This window comes from Rhinoderma darwinii (genome assembly GCF_050947455.1).
Source record: "Rhinoderma darwinii isolate aRhiDar2 chromosome 4 unlocalized genomic scaffold, aRhiDar2.hap1 SUPER_4_unloc_10, whole genome shotgun sequence".
NCBI classification, from domain to species: domain Eukaryota; kingdom Metazoa; phylum Chordata; class Amphibia; order Anura; family Rhinodermatidae; genus Rhinoderma; species Rhinoderma darwinii.
In genome coordinates this window covers 113,138-137,253 of record NW_027461754.1, presented here as the reverse complement: position 1 = coordinate 137,253, position 24,116 = coordinate 113,138, and the positions used below count along the sequence as shown (strand labels likewise).

The 24,116-nt window shown below is 45.0% G+C and overlaps 21 non-coding genes across 21 annotated transcripts; 11 read left to right on the top strand and 10 right to left on the bottom strand.

Annotated features, from left to right (window-relative positions):
• Positions 1-386: 386 nt before the first annotated feature.
• On the bottom strand, positions 387-460 carry TRNAN-GUU (transfer RNA asparagine (anticodon GUU)). Its single transcript has one exon. It is a non-coding gene; the product is annotated as a tRNA-Asn (tRNA).
• Positions 461-1,492: 1,032 nt separating this feature from the next.
• TRNAY-GUA (transfer RNA tyrosine (anticodon GUA)) lies at positions 1,493-1,578 on the top strand. The gene is given in 2 exon segments: positions 1,493-1,529; positions 1,543-1,578. It is a non-coding gene; the product is annotated as a tRNA-Tyr (tRNA).
• A 1,672-nt stretch (positions 1,579-3,250) lies between these two features.
• TRNAY-GUA (transfer RNA tyrosine (anticodon GUA)) lies at positions 3,251-3,336 on the top strand. Its single transcript is given in 2 exon segments — positions 3,251-3,287; positions 3,301-3,336. It is a non-coding gene; the product is annotated as a tRNA-Tyr (tRNA).
• A 567-nt stretch (positions 3,337-3,903) lies between these two features.
• On the bottom strand, positions 3,904-3,977 carry TRNAN-GUU (transfer RNA asparagine (anticodon GUU)). The gene has a single exon. It is a non-coding gene; the product is annotated as a tRNA-Asn (tRNA).
• A 1,032-nt stretch (positions 3,978-5,009) lies between these two features.
• On the top strand, positions 5,010-5,095 carry TRNAY-GUA (transfer RNA tyrosine (anticodon GUA)). The gene is given in 2 exon segments: positions 5,010-5,046; positions 5,060-5,095. It is a non-coding gene; the product is annotated as a tRNA-Tyr (tRNA).
• A 567-nt stretch (positions 5,096-5,662) lies between these two features.
• Positions 5,663-5,736, bottom strand: TRNAN-GUU (transfer RNA asparagine (anticodon GUU)). Its single transcript has one exon. It is a non-coding gene; the product is annotated as a tRNA-Asn (tRNA).
• Positions 5,737-6,767: 1,031 nt separating this feature from the next.
• TRNAY-GUA (transfer RNA tyrosine (anticodon GUA)) lies at positions 6,768-6,853 on the top strand. The gene is given in 2 exon segments: positions 6,768-6,804; positions 6,818-6,853. It is a non-coding gene; the product is annotated as a tRNA-Tyr (tRNA).
• Positions 6,854-7,420: 567 nt separating this feature from the next.
• TRNAN-GUU (transfer RNA asparagine (anticodon GUU)) lies at positions 7,421-7,494 on the bottom strand. The gene has a single exon. It is a non-coding gene; the product is annotated as a tRNA-Asn (tRNA).
• A 1,039-nt stretch (positions 7,495-8,533) lies between these two features.
• TRNAY-GUA (transfer RNA tyrosine (anticodon GUA)) lies at positions 8,534-8,619 on the top strand. The gene is given in 2 exon segments: positions 8,534-8,570; positions 8,584-8,619. It is a non-coding gene; the product is annotated as a tRNA-Tyr (tRNA).
• Positions 8,620-9,186: 567 nt separating this feature from the next.
• Positions 9,187-9,260, bottom strand: TRNAN-GUU (transfer RNA asparagine (anticodon GUU)). Its single transcript has one exon. It is a non-coding gene; the product is annotated as a tRNA-Asn (tRNA).
• Positions 9,261-10,287: 1,027 nt separating this feature from the next.
• Positions 10,288-10,373, top strand: TRNAY-GUA (transfer RNA tyrosine (anticodon GUA)). Its single transcript is given in 2 exon segments — positions 10,288-10,324; positions 10,338-10,373. It is a non-coding gene; the product is annotated as a tRNA-Tyr (tRNA).
• Positions 10,374-15,844: 5,471 nt separating this feature from the next.
• TRNAN-GUU (transfer RNA asparagine (anticodon GUU)) lies at positions 15,845-15,918 on the bottom strand. The gene has a single exon. It is a non-coding gene; the product is annotated as a tRNA-Asn (tRNA).
• Positions 15,919-16,956: 1,038 nt separating this feature from the next.
• On the top strand, positions 16,957-17,042 carry TRNAY-GUA (transfer RNA tyrosine (anticodon GUA)). Its single transcript is given in 2 exon segments — positions 16,957-16,993; positions 17,007-17,042. It is a non-coding gene; the product is annotated as a tRNA-Tyr (tRNA).
• A 567-nt stretch (positions 17,043-17,609) lies between these two features.
• On the bottom strand, positions 17,610-17,683 carry TRNAN-GUU (transfer RNA asparagine (anticodon GUU)). The gene has a single exon. It is a non-coding gene; the product is annotated as a tRNA-Asn (tRNA).
• A 1,038-nt stretch (positions 17,684-18,721) lies between these two features.
• TRNAY-GUA (transfer RNA tyrosine (anticodon GUA)) lies at positions 18,722-18,807 on the top strand. Its single transcript is given in 2 exon segments — positions 18,722-18,758; positions 18,772-18,807. It is a non-coding gene; the product is annotated as a tRNA-Tyr (tRNA).
• A 567-nt stretch (positions 18,808-19,374) lies between these two features.
• On the bottom strand, positions 19,375-19,448 carry TRNAN-GUU (transfer RNA asparagine (anticodon GUU)). The gene has a single exon. It is a non-coding gene; the product is annotated as a tRNA-Asn (tRNA).
• A 1,037-nt stretch (positions 19,449-20,485) lies between these two features.
• TRNAY-GUA (transfer RNA tyrosine (anticodon GUA)) lies at positions 20,486-20,571 on the top strand. Its single transcript is given in 2 exon segments — positions 20,486-20,522; positions 20,536-20,571. It is a non-coding gene; the product is annotated as a tRNA-Tyr (tRNA).
• Positions 20,572-21,138: 567 nt separating this feature from the next.
• Positions 21,139-21,212, bottom strand: TRNAN-GUU (transfer RNA asparagine (anticodon GUU)). Its single transcript has one exon. It is a non-coding gene; the product is annotated as a tRNA-Asn (tRNA).
• Positions 21,213-22,248: 1,036 nt separating this feature from the next.
• TRNAY-GUA (transfer RNA tyrosine (anticodon GUA)) lies at positions 22,249-22,334 on the top strand. Its single transcript is given in 2 exon segments — positions 22,249-22,285; positions 22,299-22,334. It is a non-coding gene; the product is annotated as a tRNA-Tyr (tRNA).
• A 567-nt stretch (positions 22,335-22,901) lies between these two features.
• On the bottom strand, positions 22,902-22,975 carry TRNAN-GUU (transfer RNA asparagine (anticodon GUU)). The gene has a single exon. It is a non-coding gene; the product is annotated as a tRNA-Asn (tRNA).
• A 1,027-nt stretch (positions 22,976-24,002) lies between these two features.
• On the top strand, positions 24,003-24,088 carry TRNAY-GUA (transfer RNA tyrosine (anticodon GUA)). Its single transcript is given in 2 exon segments — positions 24,003-24,039; positions 24,053-24,088. It is a non-coding gene; the product is annotated as a tRNA-Tyr (tRNA).
• Positions 24,089-24,116: the final 28 nt, after the last annotated feature.

Genomic DNA, 24,116 nt, shown 5'->3' with positions numbered 1-24,116 from the left:
AACAAAAAGAGGGTACAATCATCCCTGGGTGGGCTTGAACCACCAACCTTTTGGTTATCAGACAAAAAAAAGTTTTCACAACCTTCAAGCTTTGCTTGAACCTCCCAGTTTCTCATGTCATGTGTCATCTTCTTTGAAACAGAGTGGCGCATGGAAAGACATTTAGGCCCACAACCAAAGAGGGCCAAAGGCTCTGGACCATTCTTTCTACATTGCAACTATGTCATCCAAATCACTGGGATTTTTTTCTCTTCTCAAAATTTTTCACACTGTACATGTTGAAATGGTCTTACAACCGGTGCCCTCCTCTTCTGACCGAAACTTTAAGTTGAGAGGCACCATAGGATTTTCTGTAACATGCAACTGAGACAAAAAGAGGACACTGCCGTCCCTGGGTGGGCTTGAACCACCAACCTTCCGGTTAACAGCCGAACGCGCTAACCAATTGCGCCACAGAGACAACCACGCTCCCCCACTTTGATTAAAGTCGTAAAAAAGCCACAACATGGTAAATGGAGTATGTTTCTTAGAGGACCTTCTGATCAACACAATAAAAAGAAGAGAATGATAAAACATAACAACTGCGTGGAACTACAGCCGCCAACAAATGGACAATTGCAACACAGAGATGGCCTCCACATTAGCGTCTTAACAACAGTCAGCGGGTAATAGGCTACCCCTCTCTTTTGGAGGTATGGCAGCAGAGTGGTGCAGCGGAAGCGTGCTGGGCCCATAACCCAGAGGTCGATGCATCGAAACCATCCTCTGCTAAGTGCTCTCTTTTACTCACGCCCCCTGTTACAATTTGGCCATTATCCCCGGTCGGAATCACATGTTTTTCTCGTAAAAATAGAATAGAGACCCCCGATCCCTGACCATCTCATTTTCACGACCTTCAGACTATGCTTTTTATACACGCAACCTCCCAGTTTCTCATGCCACATGTTTTCGCCTTTGCAACAAAGTGGCACAGGCAAAGGCTTTTGGGCCCACAACCAAATGGGCCATTGGATCTAGACCATCTTTTCTACGTTGCGACTTTCTTATTTAAATCATTCTGATTTCTTTTCTCTTCCCACAATTCTTCACTCTGTACACTAACGACTCACCTATACTTTTACACCACCCGGCACCCTGTAAGCTCCACGCTCCTTCTGCTTTTACGGGAGAAAGACATCCACACTTAAAAAAAAAAAAAAAAAAAAAAAAGCTTAAAGCTACAGGTTGAAAAGTATGTGATGATCACAATTGTGGTGAATCAGGCACCCCAACATGGAAACCAGCATGGACCCCAACATGGACTGCCAGAAGGGGGATTAGCTCAAATGGTAGAGTGCTCGCTTAGCATGCGAGAGGTAACGGGATCGACGCCCGTATTCTCCAAAGTTTTGGTTTGCCGAGTTTTTCAAAGAGCGGGACAATTCTCCTCTGTTTCCCTACTCATGTAACTCATTTGCAAGCTTAGGAAGCACCCGACAACCAGCTCGGCAAGCCTTCGATAGCTCAGCTGGTAGAGCGGAGGACTGTAGTAGAAAATCAGCAATCCTTAGGTCGCTGGTTCAATTCCGGCTCGAAGGAACTTTTGTTAGTCTCATAGATGATGTTTCAACCTGTCGACAAATGCTCTCCCGGTGCCCTCGTCTTCTATCTATTTTCAGAGGGGTCTCTTGTTTGTGTTGGGTATTTGAAATGGGCATCCGACCGAAACTCTCAGTTGAGAGCCACAGTAGGACTTTCTGTAACTCTGACATGCAACTGAAACAAAAAGAGGGTACAATCATCCCTGGGTGGGCTTGAACCACCAACCTTTTGGTTATCAGACAAAAAAAAGTTTTCACAACCTTCAAGCTTTGCTTGAACCTCCCAGTTTCTCATGTCATGTGTCATCTTCTTTGAAACAGAGTGGCGCATGGAAAGACATTTAGGCCCACAACCAAAGAGGGCCAAAGGCTCTGGACCATTCTTTCTACATTGCAACTATGTCATCCAAATCACTGGGATTTTTTTCTCTTCTCAAAATTTTTCACACTGTACATGTTGAAATGGTCTTACAACCGGTGCCCTCCTCTTCTGGCCGAAACTTTAAGTTGAGAGGCACCATAGGATTTTCTGTAACATGCAACTGAGACAAAAAGAGGACACTGCCGTCCCTGGGTGGGCTTGAACCACCAACCTTCCGGTTAACAGCCGAACGCGCTAACCAATTGCACCACAGAGACAACCACGCTCCCCCACTTTGATTAAAGTCGTAAAAAAGCCACAACATGGTAAATGGAGTATGTTTCTTAGAGGACCTTCTGATCAACACAATAAAAAGAAGAGAATGATAAAACATAACAACTGCGTGGAACTACAGCCGCCAACAAATGGACAATTGCAACACAGAGATGGCCTCCACATTAGCGTCTTAACAACAGTCAGCGGGTAATAGGCTACCCCTCTCTTTTGGAGGTATGGCAGCAGAGTGGTGCAGCGGAAGCGTGCTGGGCCCATAACCCAGAGGTCGATGCATCGAAACCATCCTCTGCTAAGTGCTCTCTTTTACTCACGCCCCCTGTTACAATTTGGCCATTATCCCCGGTCGGAATCACATGTTTTTCTCGTAAAAATAGAATAGAGACCCCCGATCCCTGACCATCTCATTTTCACGACCTTCAGACTATGCTTTTTATACACGCAACCTCCCAGTTTCTCATGCCACATGTTTTCGCCTTTGCAACAAAGTGGCACAGGCAAAGGCTTTTGGGCCCACAACCAAATGGGCCATTGGATCTAGACCATCTTTTCTACGTTGCGACTTTCTTATTTAAATCATTCTGATTTCTTTTCTCTTCCCACAATTCTTCACTCTGTACACTAACGACTCACCTATACTTTTACACCACCCGGCACCCTGTAAGCTCCACGCTCCTTCTGCTTTTACGGGAGAAAGACATCCACACTTAAAAAAAAAAAAAAAAAAAAAAAGCTTAAAGCTACAGGTTGAAAAGTATGTGATGATCACAATTGTGGTGAATCAGGCACCCCAACATGGAAACCAGCATGGACCCCAACATGGACTGCCAGAAGGGGGATTAGCTCAAATGGTAGAGCGCTCGCTTAGCATGCGAGAGGTAACGGGATCGACGCCCGTATTCTCCAAAGTTTTGGTTTGCCGAGTTTTTCAAAGAGCGGGACAATTCTCCTCTGTTTCCCTACTCATGTAACTCATTTGCAAGCTTAGGAAGCACCCGACAACCAGCTCGGCAAGCCTTCGATAGCTCAGCTGGTAGAGCGGAGGACTGTAGTAGAAAATCAGCAATCCTTAGGTCGCTGGTTCAATTCCGGCTCGAAGGAACTTTTGTTAGTCTCATAGATGATGTTTCAACCTGTCGACAAATGCTCTCCCGGTGCCCTCGTCTTCTATCTATTTTCAGAGGGGTCTCTTGTTTGTGTTGGGTATTTGAAATGGGCATCCGACCGAAACTCTCAGTTGAGAGCCACAGTAGGACTTTCTGTAACTCTGACATGCAACTGAAACAAAAAGAGGGTACAATCATCCCTGGGTGGGCTTGAACCACCAACCTTTTGGTTATCAGACAAAAAAAAGTTTTCACAACCTTCAAGCTTTGCTTGAACCTCCCAGTTTCTCATGTCATGTGTCATCTTCTTTGAAACAGAGTGGCGCATGGAAAGACATTTAGGCCCACAACCAAAGAGGGCCAAAGGCTCTGGACCATTCTTTCTACATTGCAACTATGTCATCCAAATCACTGGGATTTTTTTCTCTTCTCAAAATTTTTCACACTGTACATGTTGAAATGGTCTTACAACCGGTGCCCTCCTCTTCTGGCCGAAACTTTAAGTTGAGAGGCACCATAGGATTTTCTGTAACATGCAACTGAGACAAAAAGAGGACACTGCCGTCCCTGGGTGGGCTTGAACCACCAACCTTCCGGTTAACAGCCGAACGCGCTAACCAATTGCGCCACAGAGACAACCACGCTCCGCCACTTTGATTAAAGTCGTAAAAAAGCCACAACATGGTAAATGGAGTATGTTTCTTAGAGGACCTTCTGATCAACACAATAAAAAGAAGAGAATGATAAAACATAACAACTGCGTGGAACTACAGCCGCCAACAAATGGACAATTGCAACACAGAGATGGCCTCCACATTAGCGTCTTAACAACAGTCAGCGGGTAATAGGCTACCCCTCTCTTTTGGAGGTATGGCAGCAGAGTGGCGCAGCGGAAGCGTGCTGGGCCCATAACCCAGAGGTCGATGCATCGAAACCATCCTCTGCTAAGTGCTCTCTTTTACTCACGCCCCCTGTTACAATTTGGCCATTATCCCCGGTCGGAATCACATGTTTTTCTCGTAAAAATAGAATAGAGACCCCCGATCCCTGACCATCTCATTTTCACGACCTTCAGACTATGCTTTTTATACACGCAACCTCCCAGTTTCTCATGCCACATGTTTTCGCCTTTGCAACAAAGTGGCACAGGCAAAGGCTTTTGGGCCCACAACCAAATGGGCCATTGGATCTAGACCATCTTTTCTACGTTGCGACTTTCTTATTTAAATCATTCTGATTTATTTTCTCTTCCCACAATTCTTCACTCTGTACACTAACGACTCACCTATACTTTTACACCACCCGGCACCCTGTAAGCTCCACGCTCCTTCTGCTTTTACGGGAGAAAGACATCCACACTTAAATAAAAAAAAAAAAAAAAAAAAGCTTAAAGCTACAGGTTGAAAAGTATGTGATGATCACAATTGTGGTGAATCAGGCACCCCAACATGAAAACCAGCATGGACCCCAACATGGACTGCCAGAAGGGGGATTAGCTCAAACGGTAGAGCGCTCGCTTAGCATGCGAGAGGTAACGGGATCGACGCCCGTATTCTCCAAAGTTTTGGTTTGCCGAGTTTTTCAAAGAGCGGGACAATTCTCCTCTGTTTCCCTACTCATGTAACTCATTTGCAAGCTTAGGAAGCACCCGACAACCAGCTCGGCAAGCCTTCGATAGCTCAGCTGGTAGAGCGGAGGACTGTAGTAGAAAATCAGCAATCCTTAGGTCGCTGGTTCAATTCCGGCTCGAAGGAACTTTTGTTAGTCTCATAGATGATGTTTCAACCTGTCGACAAATGCTCTCCCGGTGCCCTCGTCTTCTATCTATTTTCAGAGGGGTCTCTTGTTTGTGTTGGGTATTTGAAATGGGCATCCGACCGAAACTCTCAGTTGAGAGCCACAGTAGGACTTTCTGTAACTCTGACATGCAACTGAAACAAAAAGAGGGTACAATCATCCCTGGGTGGGCTTGAACCACCAACCTTTTGGTTATCAGACAAAAAAAAGTTTTCACAACCTTCAAGCTTTGCTTGAACCTCCCAGTTTCTCATGTCATGTGTCATCTTCTTTGAAACAGAGTGGCGCATGGAAAGACATTTAGGCCCACAACCAAAGAGGGCCAAAGGCTCTGGACCATTCTTTCTACATTGCAACTATGTCATCCAAATCACTGGGATTTTTTTCTCTTCTCAAAATTTTTCACACTGTACATGTTGAAATGGTCTTACAACCGGTGCCCTCCTCTTCTGGCCGAAACTTTAAGTTGAGAGGCACCATAGGATTTTCTGTAACATGCAACTGAGACAAAAAGAGGACACTGCCGTCCCTGGGTGGGCTTGAACCACCAACCTTCCGGTTAACAGCCGAACGCGCTAACCAATTGCGCCACAGAGACAACCACGCTCCGCCACTTTGATTAAAGTCGTAAAAAAGCCACAACATGGTAAATGGAGTATGTTTCTTAGAGGACCTTCTGATCAACACAATAAAAAGAAGAGAATGATAAAACATAACAACTGCGTGGAACTACAGCCGCCAACAAATGGACAATTGCAACACAGAGATGGCCTCCACATTAGCGTCTTAACAACAGTCAGCGGGTAATAGGCTACCCCTCTCTTTTGGAGGTATGGCAGCAGAGTGGCGCAGCGGAAGCGTGCTGGGCCCATAACCCAGAGGTCGATGCATCGAAACCATCCTCTGCTAAGTGCTCTCTTTTACTCACGCCCCCTGTTACAATTTGGCCATTATCCCCGGTCGGAATCACATGTTTTTCTCGTAAAAATAGAATAGAGACCCCCGATCCCTGACCATCTCATTTTCACGACCTTCAGACTATGCTTTTTATACACGCAACCTCCCAGTTTCTCATGCCACATGTTTTCGCCTTTGCAACAAAGTGGCACAGGCAAAGGCTTTTGGGCCCACAACCAAATGGGCCATTGGATCTAGACCATCTTTTCTACGTTGCGACTTTCTTATTTAAATCATTCTGATTTCTTTTCTCTTCCCACAATTCTTCACTCTGTACACTAACGACTCACCTATACTTTTACACCACCCGGCACCCTGTAAGCTCCACGCTCCTTCTGCTTTTACGGGAGAAAGACATCCACACTTAAAAAAAAAAAAAAAAAAAAAAAGCTTAAAGCTACAGGTTGAAAAGTATGTGATGATCACAATTGTGGTGAATCAGGCACCCCAACATGGAAACCAGCATGGACCCCAACATGGACTGCCAGAAGGGGGATTAGCTCAAATGGTAGAGCGCTCGCTTAGCATGCGAGAGGTAACGGGATCTACGCCCGTATTCTCCAAAGTTTTGGTTTGCCGAGTTTTTCAAAGAGCGGGACAATTCTCCTCTGTTTCCCTACTCATGTAACTCATTTGCAAGCTTAGGAAGCACCCGACAACCAGCTCGGCAAGCCTTCGATAGCTCAGCTGGTAGAGCGGAGGACTGTAGTAGAAAATCAGCAATCCTTAGGTCGCTGGTTCAATTCCGGCTCGAAGGAACTTTTGTTAGTCTCATAGATGATGTTTCAACCTGTCGACAAATGCTCTCCCGGTGCCCTCGTCTTCTATCTATTTTCAGAGGGGTCTCTTGTTTGTGTTGGGTATTTGAAATGGGCATCCGACCGAAACTCTCAGTTGAGAGCCACAGTAGGACTTTCTGTAACTCTGACATGCAACTGAAACAAAAAGAGGGTACAATCATCCCTGGGTGGGCTTGAACCACCAACCTTTTGGTTATCAGACAAAAAAAAGTTTTCACAACCTTCAAGCTTTGCTTGAACCTCCCAGTTTCTCATGTCATGTGTCATCTTCTTTGAAACAGAGTGGCGCATGGAAAGACATTTAGGCCCACAACCAAAGAGGGCCAAAGGCTCTGGACCATTCTTTCTACATTGCAACTATGTCATCCAAATCACTGGGATTTTTTTCTCTTCTCAAAATTTTTCACACTGTACATGTTGAAATGGTCTTACAACCGGTGCCCTCCTCTTCTGGCCGAAACTTTAAGTTGAGAGGCACCATAGGATTTTCTGTAACATGCAACTGAGACAAAAAGAGGACACTGCCGTCCCTGGGTGGGCTTGAACCACCAACCTTCCGGTTAACAGCCGAACGCGCTAACCAATTGCGCCACAGAGACAACCACGCTCCGCCACTTTGATTAAAGTCGTAAAAAAGCCACAACATGGTAAATGGAGTATGTTTCTTAGAGGACCTTCTGATCAACACAATAAAAAGAAGAGAATGATAAAACATAACAACTGCGTGGAACTACAGCCGCCAACAAATGGACAATTGCAACACAGAGATGGCCTCCACATTAGCGTCTTAACAACAGTCAGCGGGTAATAGGCTACCCCTCTCTTTTGGAGGTATGGCAGCAGAGTGGCGCAGCGGAAGCGTGCTGGGCCCATAACCCAGAGGTCGATGCATCGAAACCATCCTCTGCTAAGTGTTCTCTTTTACTCACGCCCCCTGTTACAATTTGGCCATTATCCCCGGTCGGAATCACATGTTTTTCTCGTAAAAATAGAATAGAGACCCCCGATCCCTGACCATCTCATTTTCACGACCTTCAGACTATGCTTTTTATACACGCAACCTCCCAGTTTCTCATGCCACATGTTTTCGCCTTTGCAACAAAGTGGCACAGGCAAAGGCTTTTGGGCCCACAACCAAATGGGCCATTGGATCTAGACCATCTTTTCTACGTTGCGACTTTCTTATTTAAATCATTCTGATTTATTTTCTCTTCCCACAATTCTTCACTCTGTACACTAACGACTCACCTATACTTTTACACCACCCGGCACCCTGTAAGCTCCACGCTCCTTCTGCTTTTACGGGAGAAAGACATCCACACTTAAATAAAAAAAAAAAAAAAAAAAAAAAAAAAGCTTAAAGCTACAGGTTGAAAAGTATGTGATGATCACAATTGTGGTGAATCAGGCACCCCAACATGAAAACCAGCATGGACCCCAACATGGACTGCCAGAAGGGGGATTAGCTCAAATGGTAGAGCGCTCGCTTAGCATGCGAGAGGTAACGGGATCGACGCCCGTATTCTCCAAAGTTTTGGTTTGCCGAGTTTTTCAAAGAGCGGGACAATTCTCCTCTGTTTCCCTACTCATGTAACTCATTTGCAAGCTTAGGAAGCACCCGACAACCAGCTCGGCAAGCCTTCGATAGCTCAGCTGGTAGAGCGGAGGACTGTAGTAGAAAATCAGCAATCCTTAGGTCGCTGGTTCAATTCCGGCTCGAAGGAACTTTTGTTAGTCTCATAGATGATGTTTCAACCTGTCGACAAATGCTCTCCCGGTGCCCTCGTCTTCTATCTATTTTCAGAGGGGTCTCTTGTTTGTGTTGGGTATTTGAAATGGGCATCCGACCGAAACTCTCAGTTGAGAGCCACAGTAGGACTTTCTGTAACTCTGACATGCAACTGAAACAAAAAGAGGGTACAATCATCCCTGGGTGGGCTTGAACCACCAACCTTTTGGTTATCAGACAAAAAAAAGTTTTCACAACCTTCAAGCTTTGCTTGAACCTCCCAGTTTCTCATGTCATGTGTCATCTTCTTTGAAACAGAGTGGCGCATGGAAAGACATTTAGGCCCACAACCAAAGAGGGCCAAAGGCTCTGGACCATTCTTTCTACATTGCAACTATGTCATCCAAATCACTGGGATTTTTTTCTCTTCTCAAAATTTTTCACACTGTACATGTTGAAATGGTCTTACAACCGGTGCCCTCCTCTTCTGGCCGAAACTTTAAGTTGAGAGGCACCATAGGATTTTCTGTAACATGCAACTGAGACAAAAAGAGGACACTGCCGTCCCTGGGTGGGCTTGAACCACCAACCTTCCGGTTAACAGCCGAACGCGCTAACCAATTGCGCCACAGAGACAACCACGCTCCCCCACTTTGATTAAAGTCGTAAAAAAGCCACAACATGGTAAATGGAGTATGTTTCTTAGAGGACCTTCTGATCAACACAATAAAAAGAAGAGAATGATAAAACATAACAACTGCGTGGAACTACAGCCGCCAACAAATGGACAATTGCAACACAGAGATGGCCTCCACATTAGCGTCTTAACAACAGTCAGCGGGTAATAGGCTACCCCTCTCTTTTGGAGGTATGGCAGCAGAGTGGCGCAGCGGAAGCGTGCTGGGCCCATAACCCAGAGGTCGATGGATCGAAACCATCCTCTGCTAAGTGCTCTCTTTTACTCACGCCCCCTGTTACAATTTGGCCATTATCCCCGGTCGGAATCACATGTTTTTCTCGTAAAAATAGAATAGAGACCCCCGATCCCTGACCATCTCATTTTCACGACCTTCAGACTATGCTTTTTATACACGCAACCTCCCAGTTTCTCATGCCACATGTTTTCGCCTTTGCAACAAAGTGGCACAGGCAAAGGCTTTTGGGCCCACAACCAAATGGGCCATTGGATCTAGACCATCTTTTCTACGTTGCGACTTTCTTATTTAAATCATTCTGATTTCTTTTCTCTTCCCACAATTCTTCACTCTGTACACTAACGACTCACCTATACTTTTACACCACCCGGCACCCTGTAAGCTCCACGCTCCTTCTGCTTTTACGGGAGAAAGACATCCACACTTAAAAAAAAAAAAAAAAAAAACTTAAAGCTACAGGTTGAAAAGTATGTGATGATCACAATTGTGGTGAATCAGGCACCCCAACATGGAAACCAGCATGGACCCCAACATGGACTGCCAGAAGGGGGATTAGCTCAAATGGTAGAGCGCTCGCTTAGCATGCGAGAGGTAACGGGATCGACGCCCGTATTCTCCAAAGTTTTGGTTTGCCGAGTTTTTCAAAGAGCGGGACAATTCTCCTCTGTTTCCCTACTCATGTAACTCATTTGCAAGCTTAGGAAGCACCCGACAACCAGCTCGGCAAGCCTTCGATAGCTCAGCTGGTAGAGCGGAGGACTGTAGTAGAAAATCAGCAATCCTTAGGTCGCTGGTTCAATTCCGGCTCGAAGGAACTTTTGTTAGTCTCATAGATGATGTTTCAACCTGTCGACAAATGCTCTCCCGGTGCCCTCGTCTTCTATCTATTTTCAGAGGGGTCTCTTGTTTGTGTTGGGTATTTGAAATGGGCATCCGACCGAAACTCTCAGTTGAGAGCCACAGTAGGACTTTCTGTAACTCTGACATGCAACTGAAACAAAAAGAGGGTACAATCATCCCTGGGTGGGCTTGAACCACCAACCTTTTGGTTATCAGACAAAAAAAAGTTTTCACAACCTTCAAGCTTTGCTTGAACCTCCCAGTTTCTCATGTCATGTGTCATCTTCTTTGAAACAGAGTGGCGCATGGAAAGACATTTAGGCCCACAACTAGAGATGAGCGAACCGGGACAACCGAACCCGGTTTCGGTCCGAACTTCCGGTAAAGTTCGGTTCGCAGCGAATCCGAACTTCACCGGGTTCGGCCGAACCCGTTTTGACCGAACCCAGTCAAAAACATTATACAAATCGGCAGCCACTTATCTCTATCAATCACTGATAGAGAAAAGAGGCTGCTGATTAAAAATAAAATAAAAAGCATTTCATACGTACCCGGTCGTTGTCTTGTTGACGAGTCCCTCTTCTTCCTCCAGTCCGACCTTTTCTGATGCGGCAGCCTGTGATTGGCTGCAGAGGCCTCTGCAGCCTGTGATTGGCTGCAGAGGCCGCGGCAGCCTGTGATTGGCTGCAGCGCTCACATGGGCTGCATCGTCATCAAGGAATGTCGGGCCGGATGTCGAGAGGGACGCGTCACCAAGGCAACGGCCAGGAGACCGGACTGGAGGAAGCAGAAAGTTCTCGGTAAGTATGAACGTCTTTTTTTTTACAGGTACTGTGATCGGTAGTCACTGTCCAGGGTACTGAAACAGTTACTGCCGATCAGTTAACTCTTTCAACACCCCGGACAGTGACTATTTAGGGTATGTGCACACACACTAATTACGTCCGTAAATGACGGACGTATTTCGGCCGCAAGTACCGGACCGAACACAGTGCAGGGAGCCGGGCTCCTAGCATCATAGTTATGTACGATGCTAGGAGTCCCTGCCTCTCTGCAGGACAACTGTCCCGTACTGTAATCATGTTTTCAGTGCGGGACAGTAGTTCCACGGAGAGGCAGGGACTCCTAGCATCGTACATAACTATGATGCTAGGAGCCCGGCTCCCTGCAGGGTGTTCGGTCCGGTACTTGCGGCCGAAATACGTCCGTCAATTACGGACGTAATTAGTGTGTGTGCACATACCCTTACTGACGTCGCCTAGCAACGCTGCCGTAATGACGGGTGCACACATGTAGCCACCCGTCATTACGGGGCCTCATGCACACGACCATAAAAACACCCGTTATCACGGGTCGTAATTACGACCCGAAATAGCGGGCCCATAGACTTCTGTTAGCCACGGGTACCTTCCTGTTTTCTCACGGGAAGGTGCCCGTGCCGTTAAAAAGATAGAACATGTTCTATTTTTTTATTTTACGGGCCGTGCTCGTAATTACGACTCGTAACTACGAGCACGGCCGGCCGGCCACGGGCAGCCGGCCGCTTTTGCGAACCGTGCTGTCATTATAATTATAGCAGCACGGCCCGTAAAATAGAAAAATAGAACATGTTCTATTTTTTTAACGGCACGGGCACCTTCCCGTGAGAATACGGAAAGGTACCCGTGGGTAACAGAAGTCTATGAGCCCGTTATTGCGGGTCGTAATTACGACCCGCAATAACGGGTGTTTTTACGGTCGTGTGCATGATGGGAGCACGGGTCGGAAAAACGAACGGCTGCCCGTGCTCATCTCCTGAAATACTCTGTGCTGCCTTAAACTCTATGGACAGGTCAGGATCCTGTTTCTTTTAAATGCTGCACTGTAGCGCAGCCTTATATAGTGGATCGAGCGGGTTCCACAGCAGCATTTAAAAGAAACCGTGTTTGTGTATATATGTGTGTTTGGGTATGTGACTTTGTCTGTTTTTGTTTTTATATGTGTGTGTGTATATATGGGTGTGTTTGTGTATATGTGTTTTGTGTATATGTTTGTGTATATATGGGTGTATTTGTGTATATGTTTGTGTGTAGATGTTTGTGTGTGTTTTTGTATATGGGTGTGTGTTTGTGTGTATATATGGGTGTGTTTGTGTATATGTGTTTGTGTATATGTGTGTTTGGGTATGTGTGTTTTTGTTTGTATATGTGTTTGTGTATATGTGTTCGTGTATGTGTGTATAACGGTGTGTGTGTGTGTGTTTGGATATGTGTGTTTTTGTTTGTATATGTGTGAGTTCGTGTATATGTGTGTGTTTGTCTGTTTATGTGTGTGTGTATATCTTGTTGTGTTTGTGTATATATGTGTGTGTCTGTGTATGGTTGTTTGTTTGTGTGTGCGTGTATATATGTGTGTAGGTGAGTAGAAGTATTGGTATTGTTCACATTGATAACTGTTTTTTTATGTTGTTGCAGATTTTGATGTACCGATTGGACTACATCTTCGATTCGTTGGACTACTGCGTAGATCTGCGTTTTTTCAAATTTTAATAAAATGGTTAACGAGGGTTTTGTTGGGGATTTCTTATTTCAATAAAAAAGAATTGTCTTTGTGTTTTTTTTTCAAACTTTATTAGTGCCTAGATAATGGCAGTTGGCTGATTGACAGCGTCCATTATTAAGGCGGTACTTAGTGTTAGCCGGTGCAGAGGCTAGCACTAACCACCCATTATTACCCCGGTACCCACCACCACCAGGGGTGCCGGGAAGAGCTTGGTACGATCCAGTACCCGACCATCTGTTGTGATGGTCGGGTACTGGGGCGGCCGTAGGCTGGTATTATGAGGCTGGGAAGGGCCAAAATCAGTGGACCTTCCCACCCTTGTAATGCTAGGCTGCTGCTGCTGTGTTGTATCGGGCTGGTTATAAAAATGGGGGGGACCCCCACGTCGTTTTTTTTGTGGAATTTAACAAATTTAGCAATAGACGGGTCCCCCACATTTTTAATAACCAGCCATATACAAGGCCGCAGCAGTCTGGCATTACATGGGTGGGAAGGGCCACTGGTTTTGTCCATTCCCAGGCTAATAACACTGTGTTGTATGTGGCTGGTTATGATAAATTGGGTGGAACCCCATGTCTTTTTAAAAAAAAAAATGTAAATAAATAAATAATTTAAAAAAATGACGTGGGGTCCCCCCACTTTTATAACCAGCCAGATACAACACAGCAGCAGCAGCCTAGCATTACAAGGGTGGGAAGGTCCACTGTTTTTGGCCCTTCCCAGCCTCATAATACCAGCCTGCGGCCGCCCCAGGACCCGACCATCACAACAGATGGTCGGGTACTGGATCGTACCTGGCTCTTCCCGGCACCCCTGGTGGTTTTGGGTACCGGGGTAATAATGGTGGTTAGTGTTAGCCTCTGCACCGGCTAACACTAAGCCTCGCATTAGTAATGGATGTTGTCACTCAGACAGCGGCCATTACTAAAGTGGTAATAATAAAATTTGAAAAGAAAAAGACAAAGATATAGATAAAATATTTTATTGAAATAAAGCACCCCCAACACAACCCTCATTAACCATTTTATTGTAGAAAAAAAAAACGTCATCTAAGTAGTCCTCGAAACCGACGTAGTCCAAACACCAAACCTGTAAAAAAATAAAATAATGAAATAAAACATGTCGTAGGCTTAGATTCAGTTTAAGGTGTGATACTGACTGTTATACCATGTATAGAAGCCTGCCGTGAAGTTGACTTAGATACAGGGCGCCAGCAGACAGTATCATACATGGCCATACATACATATATACAAATATACATATATACAAACATACATACATATATACAAGCATGCACATATATACATGCAAATATACATACATGCAAACATACACACATATATACATGCAAACTATCATACATACATGCATACACACACACATGAAAACATACATACATACAAACAAACATGCAAAGATACATACATACATATATACAAGCATGCACAAATATACATGCAAACATAAATACATGCAAACATAATTACATACATGCACATATATATAAACATACATGCAAACATACATGCAAAAATAAAAACATGCAAACATACATACATGCACATATATACATACATACATGACAACATACATACAAACATACATGACAACATACATACATGCAAACATACATACACACATGCAAACATATATACATGCAAATATACATACAAACATGCACATGTATACATACATGCCAACATACATGCAAACATACATGCACATATATACATACATGACAACATACATACATACATGCAAATATACATACATACACACATGCACATATATACATACATGCCAACATACATGCACATATATACATACATGACAACATACATACATACATACATGACAACATACATACATATATATATACACACACATGCAAATATACATACAAACATGCATACATACATGCAAACATACATTCATGCTAACACACATACATGCAAAAATACATACATACAAATATACATACACACATGCACATATATACATACATGACAACATACATACATACATGACAACATACATGCAAAAATACATACATGCAAACATACATACATACATGCAAATATATACATGCAAATATACATACAAACATGCACATATATACATACATGCCAACATACATGCACAGATATACATACATACATACATGACAACATACATACATGCCAACATACATACATACATACATACATACATACATGCCAAAAAATAATAATAATACGTTCATACTTACTTTCCTCCTGTCCGGCCTCCAGCGATGACGTTTCATTCATGTCGCCGCTGCAGCCTGTGATTGGCTGCAGAGGCGGTCACGTGGGATGAAGCGTCATCCTGACGTGCGTGACCGCCACTACAGCCTGTGATTGGCTGCAGCGGCGAAAGGGATGAAACGTCATCGCTGGAGGCCGGACAGGAGGAAAGTAAGTACGAACGTATAATTTTTATTTTTTTATTACATTTAAATGGTATTTTCCGCGCGCCGAGCATGTACTGTGAAGGTTGCTGAAAGAGTTAGTGCAGCCCATTAACTCTATCAGCACCCTGGACAGTAGCATGCTCGGCGCACGTAAGTGACAGGTTCGGTCAGAACTAGTTCGGTCCGAACCGAACTTTTTTGTGAAATTCGGCGAACTAGCCGAACCGAACTTTTGATAAGTTCGCTCATCTCTACCCACAACCAAAGAGGGCCAAAGGCTCTGGACCATTCTTTCTACATTGCAACTATGTCATCCAAATCACTGGGATTTTTTTCTCTTCTCAAAATTTTTCACACTGTACATGTTGAAATGGTCTTACAACCGGTGCCCTCCTCTTCTGGCCGAAACTTTAAGTTGAGAGGCACCATAGGATTTTCTGTAACATGCAACTGAGACAAAAAGAGGACACTGCCGTCCCTGGGTGGGCTTGAACCACCAACCTTCCGGTTAACAGCCGAACGCGCTAACCAATTGCGCCACAGAGACAACCACGCTCCCCCACTTTGATTAAAGTCGTAAAAAAGCCACAACATGGTAAATGGAGTATGTTTCTTAGAGGACCTTCTGATCAACACAATAAAAAGAAGAGAATGATAAAACATAACAACTGCGTGGAACTACAGCCGCCAACAAATGGACAATTGCAACACAGAGATGGCCTCCACATTAGCGTCTTAACAACAGTCAGCGGGTAATAGGCTACCCCTCTCTTTTGGAGGTATGGCAGCAGAGTGGCGCAGCGGAAGCGTGCTGGGCCCATAACCCAGAGGTCGATGGATCGAAACCATCCTCTGCTAAGTGCTCTCTTTTACTCACGCCCCCTGTTACAATTTGGCCATTATCCCCGGTCGGAATCACATGTTTTTCTCGTAAAAATAGAATAGAGACCCCCGATCCCTGACCATCTCATTTTCACGACCTTCAGACTATGCTTTTTATACACGCAACCTCCCAGTTTCTCATGCCACATGTTTTCGCCTTTGCAACAAAGTGGCACAGGCAAAGGCTTTTGGGCCCACAACCAAATGGGCCATTGGATCTAGACCATCTTTTCTACGTTGCGACTTTCTTATTTAAATCATTCTGATTTCTTTTCTCTTCCCACAATTCTTCACTCTGTACACTAACGACTCACCTATACTTTTACACCACCCGGCACCCTGTAAGCTCCACGCTCCTTCTGCTTTTACGGGAGAAAGACATCCACACTTAAAAAAAAAACATAAAAAAAAAAACAAAAACCTTAAAGCTACAGGTTGAAAAGTATGTGATGATCACAATTGTGGTGAATCAGGCACCCCAACATGGAAACCAGCATGGACCCCAACATGGACTGCCAGAAGGGGGATTAGCTCAAATGGTAGAGCGCTCGCTTAGCATGCGAGAGGTAACGGGATCGACGCCCGTATTCTCCAAAGTTTTGGTTTGCCGAGTTTTTCAAAGAGCGGGACAATTCTCCTCTGTTTCCCTACTCATGTAACTCATTTGCAAGCTTAGGAAGCACCCGACAACCAGCTCGGCAAGCCTTCGATAGCTCAGCTGGTAGAGCGGAGGACTGTAGTAGAAAATCAGCAATCCTTAGGTCGCTGGTTCAATTCCGGCTCGAAGGAACTTTTGTTAGTCTCATAGATGATGTTTCAACCTGTCGACAAATGCTCTCCCGGTGCCCTCGTCTTCTATCTATTTTCAGAGGGGTCTCTTGTTTGTGTTGGGTATTTGAAATGGGCATCCGACCGAAACTCTCAGTTGAGAGCCACAGTAGGACTTTCTGTAACTCTGACATGCAACTGAAACAAAAAGAGGGTACAATCATCCCTGGGTGGGCTTGAACCACCAACCTTTTGGTTATCAGACAAAAAAAAGTTTTCACAACCTTCAAGCTTTGCTTGAACCTCCCAGTTTCTCATGTCATGTGTCATCTTCTTTGAAACAGAGTGGCGCATGGAAAGACATTTAGGCCCACAACCAAAGAGGGCCAAAGGCTCTGGACCATTCTTTCTACATTGCAACTATGTCATCCAAATCACTGGGATTTTTTTCTCTTCTCAAAATTTTTCACACTGTACATGTTGAAATGGTCTTACAACCGGTGCCCTCCTCTTCTGGCCGAAACTTTAAGTTGAGAGGCACCATAGGATTTTCTGTAACATGCAACTGAGACAAAAAGAGGACACTGCCGTCCCTGGGTGGGCTTGAACCACCAACCTTCCGGTTAACAGCCGAACGCGCTAACCAATTGCGCCACAGAGACAACCACGCTCCCCCACTTTGATTAAAGTCGTAAAAAAGCCACAACATGGTAAATGGAGTATGTTTCTTAGAGGACCTTCTGATCAACACAATAAAAAGAAGAGAATGATAAAACATAACAACTGCGTGGAACTACAGCCGCCAACAAATGGACAATTGCAACACAGAGATGGCCTCCACATTAGCGTCTTAACAACAGTCAGCGGGTAATAGGCTACCCCTCTCTTTTGGAGGTATGGCAGCAGAGTGGCGCAGCGGAAGCGTGCTGGGCCCATAACCCAGAGGTCGATGGATCGAAACCATCCTCTGCTAAGTGCTCTCTTTTACTCACGCCCCCTGTTACAATTTGGCCATTATCCCCGGTCGGAATCACATGTTTTTCTCGTAAAAATAGAATAGAGACCCCCGATCCCTGACCATCTCATTTTCACGACCTTCAGACTATGCTTTTTATACACGCAACCTCCCAGTTTCTCATGCCACATGTTTTCGCCTTTGCAACAAAGTGGCACAGGCAAAGGCTTTTGGGCCCACAACCAAATGGGCCATTGGATCTAGACCATCTTTTCTACGTTGCGACTTTCTTATTTAAATCATTCTGATTTCTTTTCTCTTCCCACAATTCTTCACTCTGTACACTAACGACTCACCTATACTTTTACACCACCCGGCACCCTGTAAGCTCCACGCTCCTTCTGCTTTTACGGGAGAAAGACATCCACACTTAAAAAAAAAACATAAAAAAAAAAACAAAAACCTTAAAGCTACAGGTTGAAAAGTATGTGATGATCACAATTGTGGTGAATCAGGCACCCCAACATGGAAACCAGCATGGACCCCAACATGGACTGCCAGAAGGGGGATTAGCTCAAATGGTAGAGCGCTCGCTTAGCATGCGAGAGGTAACGGGATCGACGCCCGTATTCTCCAAAGTTTTGGTTTGCCGAGTTTTTCAAAGAGCGGGACAATTCTCCTCTGTTTCCCTACTCATGTAACTCATTTGCAAGCTTAGGAAGCACCCGACAACCAGCTCGGCAAGCCTTCGATAGCTCAGCTGGTAGAGCGGAGGACTGTAGTAGAAAATCAGCAATCCTTAGGTCGCTGGTTCAATTCCGGCTCGAAGGAACTTTTGTTAGTCTCATAGATGATGTTTCAACCTGTCGACAAATGCTCTCCCGGTGCCCTCGTCTTCTATCTATTTTCAGAGGGGTCTCTTGTTTGTGTTGGGTATTTGAAATGGGCATCCGACCGAAACTCTCAGTTGAGAGCCACAGTAGGACTTTCTGTAACTCTGACATGCAACTGAAACAAAAAGAGGGTACAATCATCCCTGGGTGGGCTTGAACCACCAACCTTTTGGTTATCAGACAAAAAAAAGTTTTCACAACCTTCAAGCTTTGCTTGAACCTCCCAGTTTCTCATGTCATGTGTCATCTTCTTTGAAACAGAGTGGCGCATGGAAAGACATTTAGGCCCACAACCAAAGAGGGCCAAAGGCTCTGGACCATTCTTTCTACATTGCAACTATGTCATCCAAATCACTGGGATTTTTTTCTCTTCTCAAAATTTTTCACACTGTACATGTTGAAATGGTCTTACAACCGGTGCCCTCCTCTTCTGGCCGAAACTTTAAGTTGAGAGGCACCATAGGATTTTCTGTAACATGCAACTGAGACAAAAAGAGGACACTGCCGTCCCTGGGTGGGCTTGAACCACCAACCTTCCGGTTAACAGCCGAACGCGCTAACCAATTGCGCCACAGAGACAACCACGCTCCCCCACTTTGATTAAAGTCGTAAAAAAGCCACAACATGGTAAATGGAGTATGTTTCTTAGAGGACCTTCTGATCAACACAATAAAAAGAAGAGAATGATAAAACATAACAACTGCGTGGAACTACAGCCGCCAACAAATGGACAATTGCAACACAGAGATGGCCTCCACATTAGCGTCTTAACAACAGTCAGCGGGTAATAGGCTACCCCTCTCTTTTGGAGGTATGGCAGCAGAGTGGCGCAGCGGAAGCGTGCTGGGCCCATAACCCAGAGGTCGATGGATCGAAACCATCCTCTGCTAAGTGCTCTCTTTTACTCACGCCCCCTGTTACAATTTGGCCATTATCCCCGGTCGGAATCACATGTTTTTCTCGTAAAAATAGAATAGAGACCCCCGATCCCTGACCATCTCATTTTCACGACCTTCAGACTATGCTTTTTATACACGCAACCTCCCAGTTTCTCATGCCACATGTTTTCGCCTTTGCAACAAAGTGGCACAGGCAAAGGCTTTTGGGCCCACAACCAAATGGGCCATTGGATCTAGACCATCTTTTCTACGTTGCGACTTTCTTATTTAAATCATTCTGATTTCTTTTCTCTTCCCACAATTCTTCACTCTGTACACTAACGACTCACCTATACTTTTACACCACCCGGCACCCTGTAAGCTCCACGCTCCTTCTGCTTTTACGGGAGAAAGACATCCACACTTAAAAAAAAAAAAAAAAAAAAAAAAAAAAAGCTTAAAGCTACAGGTTGAAAAGTATGTGATGATCACAATTGTGGTGAATCAGGCACCCCAACATGGAAACCAGCATGGACCCCAACATGGACTGCCAGAAGGGGGATTAGCTCAAATGGTAGAGCGCTCGCTTAGCATGCGAGAGGTAACGGGATCGACGCCCGTATTCTCCAAAGTTTTGGTTTGCCGAGTTTTTCAAAGAGCGGGACAATTCTCCTCTGTTTCCCTACTCATGTAACTCATTTGCAAGCTTAGGAAGCACCCGACAACCAGCTCGGCAAGCCTTCGATAGCTCAGCTGGTAGAGCGGAGGACTGTAGTAGAAAATCAGCAATCCTTAGGTCGCTGGTTCAATTCCGGCTCGAAGGAACTTTTGTTAGTCTCATAGATGATGTTTCAACCTGTCGACAAATGCTCTCCCGGTGCCCTCGTCTTCTATCTATTTTCAGAGGGGTCTCTTGTTTGTGTTGGGTATTTGAAATGGGCATCCGACCGAAACTCTCAGTTGAGAGCCACAGTAGGACTTTCTGTAACTCTGACATGCAACTGAAACAAAAAGAGGGTACAATCATCCCTGGGTGGGCTTGAACCACCAACCTTTTGGTTATCAGACAAAAAAAAGTTTTCACAACCTTCAAGCTTTGCTTGAACCTCCCAGTTTCTCATGTCATGTGTCATCTTCTTTGAAACAGAGTGGCGCATGGAAAGACATTTAGGCCCACAACCAAAGAGGGCCAAAGGCTCTGGACCATTCTTTCTACATTGCAACTATGTCATCCAAATCACTGGGATTTTTTTCTCTTCTCAAAATTTTTCACACTGTACATGTTGAAATGGTCTTACAACCGGTGCCCTCCTCTTCTGGCCGAAACTTTAAGTTGAGAGGCACCATAGGATTTTCTGTAACATGCAACTGAGACAAAAAGAGGACACTGCCGTCCCTGGGTGGGCTTGAACCACCAACCTTCCGGTTAACAGCCGAACGCGCTAACCAATTGCGCCACAGAGACAACCACGCTCCCCCACTTTGATTAAAGTCGTAAAAAAGCCACAACATGGTAAATGGAGTATGTTTCTTAGAGGACCTTCTGATCAACACAATAAAAAGAAGAGAATGATAAAACATAACAACTGCGTGGAACTACAGCCGCCAACAAATGGACAATTGCAACACAGAGATGGCCTCCACATTAGCGTCTTAACAACAGTCAGCGGGTAATAGGCTACCCCTCTCTTTTGGAGGTATGGCAGCAGAGTGGCGCAGCGGAAGCGTGCTGGGCCCATAACCCAGAGGTCGATGGATCGAAACCATCCTCTGCTAAGTGCTCTCTTTTACTCACGCCCCCTGTTACAATTTGGCCATTATCCCCGGTCGGAATCACATGTTTTTCTCGTAAAAATAGAATAGAGACCCCCGATCCCTGACCATCTCATTTTCACGACCTTCAGACTATGCTTTTTATACACGCAACCTCCCAGTTTCTCATGCCACATGTTTTCGCCTTTGCAACAAAGTGGCACAGGCAAAGGCTTTTGGGCCCACAACCAAATGGGCCATTGGATCTAGACCATCTTTTCTACGTTGCGACTTTCTTATTTAAATCATTCTGATTTCTTTTCTCTTCCCACAATTCTTCACTCTGTACACTAACGACTCACCTATACTTTTACACCACCCGGCACCCTGTAAGCTCCACGCTCCTTCTGCTTTTACGGGAGAAAGACATCCACACTTAAAAAAAAAAAAAAAAAAAAAAAAAAAAGCTTAAAGCTACAGGTTGAAAAGTATGTGATGATCACAATTGTGGTGAATCAGGCACCCCAACATGGAAACCAGCATGGACCCCAACATGGACTGCCAGAAGGGGGATTAGCTCAAATGGTAGAGCGCTCGCTTAGCATGCGAGAGGTAACGGGATCGACGCCCGTATTCTCCAAAGTTTTGGTTTGCCGAGTTTTTCAAAGAGCGGGACAATTCTCCTCTGTTTCCCTACTCATGTAACTCATTTGCAAGCTTAGGAAGCACCCGACAACCAGCTCGGCAAGCCTTCGATAGCTCAGCTGGTAGAGCGGAGGACTGTAGTAGAAAATCAGCAATCCTTAGGTCGCTGGTTCAATTCCGGCTCGAAGGAACTTTTGTTAGTCTCATAGATGATGTTTCAACCTGTCGACAAATGCTCTCCCGGTGCCCTCGTCTTCTATCTATTTTCAGAGGGGTCTCTTGTTTGTGTTGGGTATTTGAAATGGGCATCCGACCGAAACTCTCAGTTGAGAGCCACAGTAGGACTTTCTGTAACTCTGACATGCAACTGAAACAAAAAGAGGGTACAATCATCCCTGGGTGGGCTTGAACCACCAACCTTTTGGTTATCAGACAAAAAAAAGTTTTCACAACCTTCAAGCTTTGCTTGAACCTCCCAGTTTCTCATGTCATGTGTCATCTTCTTTGAAACAGAGTGGCGCATGGAAAGACATTTAGGCCCACAACCAAAGAGGGCCAAAGGCTCTGGACCATTCTTTCTACATTGCAACTATGTCATCCAAATCACTGGGATTTTTTTCTCTTCTCAAAATTTTTCACACTGTACATGTTGAAATGGTCTTACAACCGGTGCCCTCCTCTTCTGGCCGAAACTTTAAGTTGAGAGGCACCATAGGATTTTCTGTAACATGCAACTGAGACAAAAAGAGGACACTGCCGTCCCTGGGTGGGCTTGAACCACCAACCTTCCGGTTAACAGCCGAACGCGCTAACCAATTGCGCCACAGAGACAACCACGCTCCCCCACTTTGATTAAAGTCGTAAAAAAGCCACAACATGGTAAATGGAGTATGTTTCTTAGAGGACCTTCTGATCAACACAATAAAAAGAAGAGAATGATAAAACATAACAACTGCGTGGAACTACAGCCGCCAACAAATGGACAATTGCAACACAGAGATGGCCTCCACATTAGCGTCTTAACAACAGTCAGCGGGTAATAGGCTACCCCTCTCTTTTGGAGGTATGGCAGCAGAGTGGCGCAGCGGAAGCGTGCTGGGCCCATAACCCAGAGGTCGATGGATCGAAACCATCCTCTGCTAAGTGCTCTCTTTTACTCACGCCCCCTGTTACAATTTGGCCATTATCCCCGGTCGGAATCACATGTTTTTCTCGTAAAAATAGAATAGAGACCCCCGATCCCTGACCATCTCATTTTCACGACCTTCAGACTATGCTTTTTATACACGCAACCTCCCAGTTTCTCATGCCACATGTTTTCGCCTTTGCAACAAAGTGGCACAGGCAAAGGCTTTTGGGCCCACAACCAAATGGGCCATTGGATCTAGACCATCTTTTCTACGTTGCGACTTTCTTATTTAAATCATTCTGATTTCTTTTCTCTTCCCACAATTCTTCACTCTGTACACTAACGACTCACCTATACTTTTACACCACCCGGCACCCTGTAAGCTCCACGCTCCTTCTGCTTTTACGGGAGAAAGACATCCACACTTAAAAAAAAAAAAAAAAAAAGCTTAAAGCTACAGGTTGAAAAGTATGTGATGATCACAATTGTGGTGAATCAGGCACCCCAACATGGAAACCAGCATGGACCCCAACATGGACTGCCAGAAGGGGGATTAGCTCAAATGGTAGAGCGCTCGCTTAGCATGCGAGAGGTAACGGGATCGACGCCCGTATTCTCCAAAGTTTTGGTTTGCCGAGTTTTTCAAAGAGCGGGACAATTCTCCTCTGTTTCCCTACTCATGTAACTCATTTGCAAGCTTAGGAAGCACCCGACAACCAGCTCGGCAAGCCTTCGATAGCTCAGCTGGTAGAGCGGAGGACTGTAGTAGAAAATCAGCAATCCTTAGGTCGCTGGTTCAATTCCGGCTCGAAGGAACTTTTGTTAGTCTCATAGATGATGTTT